Consider the following 7,678-nt stretch of genomic DNA (forward strand, 5'->3'; position numbering starts at 1 on the left):
GAACTGAAAACAAGAATGAGGAGAGTTCAGGAAGGAACTCATAGTCCAACAACTTCCTCGTGTTTTTCCTGGATCTCCTCCATCTCCCATTAAAATTTAACTAATTTATTTCACAGCAACACTTGGAAATCCTGGCAACGTGATTGACAGCTCCCTCATGCTCCTGACCATATAGCCAAAACTGTAATACCACCCTGGCAGGGGCCAGTAAGCGAGAGGTATGTTATTTCTGGAATTCCTTTATAGAAGACCTGAATTCCAAAGCCTGTGCTTAACAATTGTTGCTGTCACACACATAATTCAAACACACAATTGTTAATTCTGGAATTCTAGGTGACTTATTTTCATTATCCAATGAGTTATTTCTTTTTAGAGTTGTCTAACATTCTACTATAAATTCCAAGAACCATGAGAAATTAGAAAGTTTAGGGATTGCTGGGCATGATGGTACACACCTTTAATCTCAGCCCTTGGGAGGCAGAGGTAGGAGGATTGCTGTGAGTTCAAGGCCAGCCTGAGAGAACATAGTGAATTCCAGGTCAGCCTGGGCTAGAGCAAGACCCTACCTCAGGAACAACAACAACAACAACAAACACCATAGCGATCCTCTAAAGAAGATTTTTCGTGTTTTTTTTTTTTTTTGGCACCCTAAACACAGGGCCAGCATCACTAACTAATTACCCTTTTCTTGTACAGCTTCTGACTCCTTCAAGAACAGCGCCACCACATTCATGAACAATCCTTCATAAATAACTCAAGAGAACTAACATGTTCCTCATGATGAGCTCATTCAATTCTTTATTTCACAGAGTTGGAAAGTGAAGTATTTTGGACTCTGTACAACAATAGAAAAAATAATGCATTTACTTGGCTCTAATGTCTGTAAGGCTTACATTTTGACAGAATCCTCAGGTGATTTGGTAGCACACTGAAGTTGGAGACACACTGAACAGTGGATGGAAGACGTCACAGGAACAGGTCCAGATGGGGGCTGCCTGTCATGCCCCACAGGATCCCCAGGGAATCAGTACCTTGGAGAGGGCATCACACTTGATGAGTGGGTCTTCACCTTGGCAAGTTCTTCAGAAACTTTGTTTTGTCAATTACACTGTGCTGACCAGCCCACAGGAAACTGAGGCTTACTAATGAAACTCACGAGGCATTGACATGTAAGTCAGAATTCCCATATACTACATGATGGCACACACACACACACACACACAAATAAAATAGCTCTTTGCAGTCACACATAGTATTAGGGTTCTTATAGGGTACCTAAGTTAGAAGTCTAAAATGTTTCTTGCTCAATACAGCATGATAGAATCAAGAGTGGGTATTTAATTTTATGAGAGAGAGAGAAGAAGAGAAAGAGAGAGAGATGGGGGAGGGGGAACAAACTAGTGCACCAGGGCCTCTAGCCACTGAGATCAAACTCCAGATGCATGTGCCATCTTGTGTGCATGAGTGATCTTGTGTGCATGTGTCACCTTGTACATCTGGCTTCTGTGGGTTCTGGGGAGTCAAATCTGTGTCCTTAAGCTTTGCAGGCAAGCATCTTATCCACTAAGCCATCTCTTGAGCCCAAGAGTGGCTAAGACATGATTTCTTTACATTGGGGTGGTTTCTCCTCTCAGAAACCTTAAACCAAGCCATCTTAACCTAATTCCAGCTAATAATGAATTTTCTTTCCTATCAGTTATATTCCAGCTATTTTCCTCAGGGTATTGGCTGATTTCTCTGGTTTCAAGAGCAGCATCCTTGTAAACTATTTCATAGGGTTGTCTGCTTCTATGATTGTTCAAACAACACTGTATATTCACTTTTATTGACTTAATTCTCTAAGAACTCTGTACTGTGGCTCCTAACAATGGCTACTTTAGTCAAACCTTGGCTCCCCAGCTGATGTGGCACAAACTGTTTAAACTGTAAGTATCTAAGTTATCTTCTTGGATTAAGTTAATGCTTGGATTTTCTAGTTACCTGGGTATTATTAGATGTATCAATCAATTTGATGTTATATATCTTCAGGGTAGGAGCTTAAGGTGCTAGATGTGGCTGTTAAGACTCTCAGAGCATCTACAAAAGTGAACCTAGGTGTTGGGTTTGCCTGCTATGAGAGTATTCAAGTAGGCTGAGTGTAACAAAAAACAGATAGATTCTAAAAATTAACTAAGCAATATACACATTTGAGGAAAAACAGCACAGAGTATTTGTGCAAGAGTAGGTATTGTGACAACCAGATCCTCTGTCAACAAGGAGGTTAAGATTTCTGGCCTGTTGAGGGTTCCAAGTCAGCTTGTGACCAGGTAAGACCCTTCCCTAATGTATAACAGAAGAGGAAACAAAGCCACTATAAATCAAGAAGCAACAAATACCAAGCCCAAAATATAGCTTATTTAAGAATGGCAAATCTGACCATCCATCAGATTTAATATATAATTTATCCTGATATGGAAGGTGCAATCAGCACTTCCAGTTCAGAGCTATATACCAGGCTTATTTGGCTCGTACTGACCTGGTGTAATCCCAGTTACCTTTTGGGATGATTTTGGTCTCAGTTATGCTGTGCTCCTGCTTGGGTCCGTTTTTAGTGCACTATGGGCTCAAGTCGGCTGGCTGGGTCTCTGGACCGCTGCTCTGTTCACCAGAGCTGGGCACTGGAGGTGGGGGAGGGGAGGCTGTGGATGGTGGCTCTAGTTCTCTTGCTGGTCCACGTGATCCTCTACCTTCTGGTCTGCTCCTCCATTGTTCACTGCCGTTCTCCCTTCATGTTTCCTGAGTTTGCGAAGAACTCCGGTGTGAGTGGCAAATCCCCTCACCTGGCTTTTCCTGTGGCTCAAGCTGAGCCTGGCCGCTGTGGCCCCATGGACCTGGCACCACTGCTGCTGGAGCCGCTCCTGCCTGCCTGTGCGGGCTCTGGCTGCTCTGGATCTCTCCTACTTCTCTGCTGACGTTTTAATTTCTTATACACCTCACTTTTTAGTAAAAGTGTGTATTTTGCTGGTTTTCTTTGTTTGTTTTTTTCTTCCCTAGGCTGCTTTGGTGTGGTTCCTACGCCGCCATCTTAACCAGTTGTCCATCAAATTATCTTCTTGAAAGGTGGTGGTGAGGAACTTGGAAGGATTTACAAAAAGCCAGTGATTAAACTGTAAATGTTCTTGAAGAGAACAGAGACTATATGTTCTCTAAGTTGAAGCATTGTATTTGCTGCCAGATGGGAAAAGGTACAGGCTTATGGTCAAAAAGGGGTGCTTTGGGATGATGTGTTGCTGTTAAAGATGGGCTTTTTGAATTGCCAGGAGTAGCAATTTCAGAGTAAAATGCAAACGAGCAATTGGGGATACTATAAATTTGCTCGACATGCATCATTTCCAAACATTTCCTAGTCCTGATGAAGGGGACCACTTGACTGCTTTTACACGTGGGAGTGGGAGGCCATGTTCTTGCAGAACTGCATCTAATATGGTGCATCTCCTTCCACAATCAGAAGTGAGGTCTTGCTCTTTTATATTACTGGATAATAAAAAGCCTTTAAGCTTATAGTTATCTTCCTCCGATGACTTCTGGAACATAGTTACATGCCTACTAAGTATTGATGTGAGGAGATCCATGACATGGGGATCCTCCTTTCGCTTCCAAATGGTTTCAAATCAGATCCAAAATTGAGAAAGAAAATAATCAATTAATCAGTGATTATATAATGTCAGCCAAATGCGTTTCCCAAATCAAGACAGACTTGACATTTCCTAGGGGACCAATTCTGCTAATAGTGCTTTAAATTCGGCAAGGTAGAGATGTGGATTACTTACTAAGCCAGTGTCTCAGAACTGGGAACACTAAACTGCCTAACTTGACTGAGCAAGTCAAGATCATAAGAGGAGCTTGCTTCAAACCCAGTCACTGGGTCAGCATGTGAGGCTTATGGGATTTTGCAAAAGTGACAGTAGTCAATGAGGCAGAGGGATATGTAGCTAAATAAAATGCTTTTATATCTTTGATTTCCTTTTATTTAATCTTTAAATGTTCAAATGTATTTTTTATATGAGAGAGTTAGAGTGAGAGCAAGACATGATAGATAGATAGATAGATAGATAGATAGATAGATAGATAGATAGATAAAGAACTGATATGTCAGGGCCTCCAGATGTGTGTGCCACCTTGGGCACATGTGTGACCTTGTGAGCTTGTGTCACCTTGTACATTTGGCTTAGATGGTACCTGAGAATCAAACATGGGTTCTTAGGCTTCACAGGCAAGCACCTTAACTGTTAAGCCATCTCTCAAGCCTTCAAAAGTATTTTTTTTATAAAAACAAAACAATGCTTATTTTGAGAAATGCAGCAATAAATGCAGTTGATGCAAATAGAGCAACTCTACATTGATACATTGGCACAAAGGAGAATTTAGCAACTGTGACACTCAGACCTAAATGTCTTTGGGCCATTTTTGTTCATTTTTATGATGGTTAATCTCTGGTTGCCAACTTGATAGGATTTAGAATCACCATGTGTTGCAGTCAGCCCTACATTGCTGGGATGAACTTCCAAGCCATATACAGTATATAAGAGGAAGGGTTTCTTTCAGGCTTACAGATCCAGGGGGTGTTCCATAATGGCAGAAGAAGCTGGCACCCTCTGACAGATCCAAGCAAAGAGACACAACCTCCCAGCTAGTACCACAAGCAAACATGCAGGAACCTGTGGCAGGAGGACCCTCCCCTCAGAGCTCACTTTGCATATTTTAGGTTGGAGTTCAGACCACCCCCAGTAATACCTTAGGGTTGGACCCCAGGATTCACCACCCTCCCTGTAACATCTCCTCCAGCTAGGTAGCTGGAGACAATCCTTTTTATATAAACACCTGAATTTATTGGAGGATATGCATTCAAACTAGCCCACCATCTCTGCAAGAAATTTTCTAGGGTAGGTGGGAGCATCCACCTAACTGGGTTCCACTATTCCATTGGCAGGATTTCTGGTTTGTATAAAAAGGAGAAAACTGGATGAACATTCAGAATTTATCTCTTACTACTTTCTCCCTGCCAATGTGACACCAGTTTGTTTCTCCTGCCATGTAGATGTTACCTCAAAATTGTGAGCTGAAAACACTTTTCTTCCTTCAGCTGTTTCTGATCAGGTGTTTTGTCCAAGTGAGAAGGAAACTGAGAAAATGCTCCTGAAAAGATGCTATCAGTGTAAGAGAATGTGTAGCCATGTAATCACATGGATTGGGACCTTTATTATTAATATTATTTTATTTATTTATATATTTATTTTTTGAGAAAGAGAGAGAAAGAAAGAGAGAGAGAATGGGCATGCCAGGGCCTTTCAGCTGCTGTGAACGAACTCCAGACACGTGCACCCCCTTGTGGCACGTGTGACATTGCATGCTTTCATCACTGCATCTGGGTACGTGGGAACTGCAGATTCAAACATGAGTTCTTAGGCTTCCCAGACTAAGACATATCTCCATGCCGTATCATGATTTTTTAAAAATTTTATTTATTTATTTATTTGAGAGTGACAGACAGAGAGAAAGAGGGAGAGAGAGAGAGAGAGAGAGAGAGAGAGAGAGAGAGAGAGAGAGGAAGAGAGAGAGAGAGAGAATGGGTGCGTCAGGGCCACCAGCCACTGCAAATGAACTCCAGACGCATGCGCCCCCTTGTGCATCTGGCTAACGTGGATCCTGGGGAATTGAGCCTTGAACCAGTGTCCTTAGGATTCACAGGCAAGCGCTTAACTGCTAAGCCACTTCTCCAGCCTGATTTTTTTTTTTTTTTTTTTTTTTTGAGGTAGGGTCTCACTCTAGCCCAGGCTGACCTGGAATTCCCTCTGTAGTCTCAGGGTGGCCTTGAACTCATAGCGACCCTCCTACCTCTGCCTCCCAAGTGCTGGGATTAAAGGCGTGCACCACCATGCCCAGCAAGTGTTTTAAAAACCATAGTAAACAATACTGCAGAGACACTGGCATGTACATTTCAAAAACACTGGATCTTAGATTTAGTTGGCAAAAACCACATTTACAATAAACAGAGTTTAGTCTTCCATGTAGAAACCAGATACATTAAACTATAAAAAAGTTTTCCACTGTTTGAAAGCACCAGTTTAAGATTGTAAAAATTCATAGATGTTTACTAAAAGAATTGGCTTATGAGAGTACTTCTCTTTCATAGTATGTAGCAACTGGTTATGGTGTAGCATTTAACTGTTAGAGCACTCAAGGGCAACTATCTTGGAAAGAGGTAGAAAAAAGGAAAGGTAATGTAAGACCATTTCAAGGTACAGTAGCTTAATAATGTTTTAGGAGGCTCAGATAAAGGTTGTTCAAGGCTAGCTGAACGTTGGACGTCTCTGGTGGATATTTGGCCTGATAATTGCTATTGCTGATTTCTGACCCCTTTGTGCCTATGAATGAGAGGCTGTGTGAGAGCAGCAGTGTCTGCAATCATACACTTGCCAACCAAGTGCAGATATACTCATTCCTTTCCAGGAAGTGACTTGGTTGGCATCCATCTGTAGAGAAATGGTCTACATGTCCACTGGCTGTTATGTTCTGTGTTTTTGATCATAGATGCCTCTTCTGGTACCTAGTGATAACATCTATGCCTGGATGGCTCCTTTTCTTTGAAGCTGTTTACAGATTGATTGTGGTCTGGTCAGAAGGGTTGTTAGTTTGAATTCTGGGTTCATACTTTACAGTGCTATGTCTGGGTGTCTGGCATATTTGTTGGTTCCTATTTGCAAACCAATTGCTCTTTGGCCAGCCTTCAATTTTTCTTCATCTGAACATCTTGTTTGCTTTTTTTTTTTGCATACTTGGATTCAAGGTCAATGATTGTATGGAATCCTGTTTGCCAGACTTGCTATACTGAACCTGGGTCATGGTTCCATCCTGAGAAAGATCATTTGTGTCAAATACGTCATGTGGCTTCTATAAGCCTGAGTAGCTTCAGTACATTTGCCAATATCCTGCAACTGAGGCAGTAAGGACTTACTGACCATCATGGAGCCTGGCGGTAGCTTGTTTATGAGTTCCCAGAGAATGTGCCATCCTTTAGTGCCATCTGGAAGTTGGTGCCAATGCTCATGCCCGTTACCTCTTCTATCCAGTTCCATAGACCTTGTGCCTGTGATCATACTTGGGTGCATCCTGTGCCTGACCTCTGTGGAGAGCCATTAAAAAGGCCCTTGTTGAAGAGGGCCACAGCTGATGTGGAGACTCGGTGGGGCACTTTACGATCAGTAGTCTCTCACACTTGGCTTCCCTCCTCCAGGTCCCAAGAGTGGCTGCGTGGGACATGCTTGGGGCTTGTTCTTCTGGGTAGCACAGGTGCCTGAGAGATTCACTTAAGTCCAGCTGAGCCTGTATTGCTTCAGAGGTGGATGACACTGGCTTACACCCCACCCTGTGCCCCGTATGGCTCCCGGTAGTTACACATTAGATTTCTACCAAGCTGTACAGGACCCAGCAAATTCCTTTTCTCAGGCTGTTTTAGGAAGCACATTGTCTGAAGACACTGATTCTTACTAGTGTATCCACAATGGAATGTCCACTGTTCCTACACATTTGCTATTTCATCACTTATTGGACAATTGACTGTCTTCTCCCAGTGGCCATGTTCAGCCTCTTGCCTGCACCTGTCTCTTGCCAAGAGAGTCACCCAGTTTAAATTTGAACA

General features: G+C 42.6%; 1 pseudogene; it reads right to left on the bottom strand.

Moving 5' to 3' along the window:
• Positions 1-6,404: 6,404 nt before the first annotated feature.
• LOC123462344 lies at positions 6,405-7,123 on the bottom strand (annotated as a pseudogene).
• Positions 7,124-7,678: the final 555 nt, after the last annotated feature.

The sequence above is a fragment of the Jaculus jaculus genome, chromosome 7, assembly GCF_020740685.1.
Source record: "Jaculus jaculus isolate mJacJac1 chromosome 7, mJacJac1.mat.Y.cur, whole genome shotgun sequence".
Classification (NCBI taxonomy): domain Eukaryota; kingdom Metazoa; phylum Chordata; class Mammalia; order Rodentia; family Dipodidae; genus Jaculus; species Jaculus jaculus.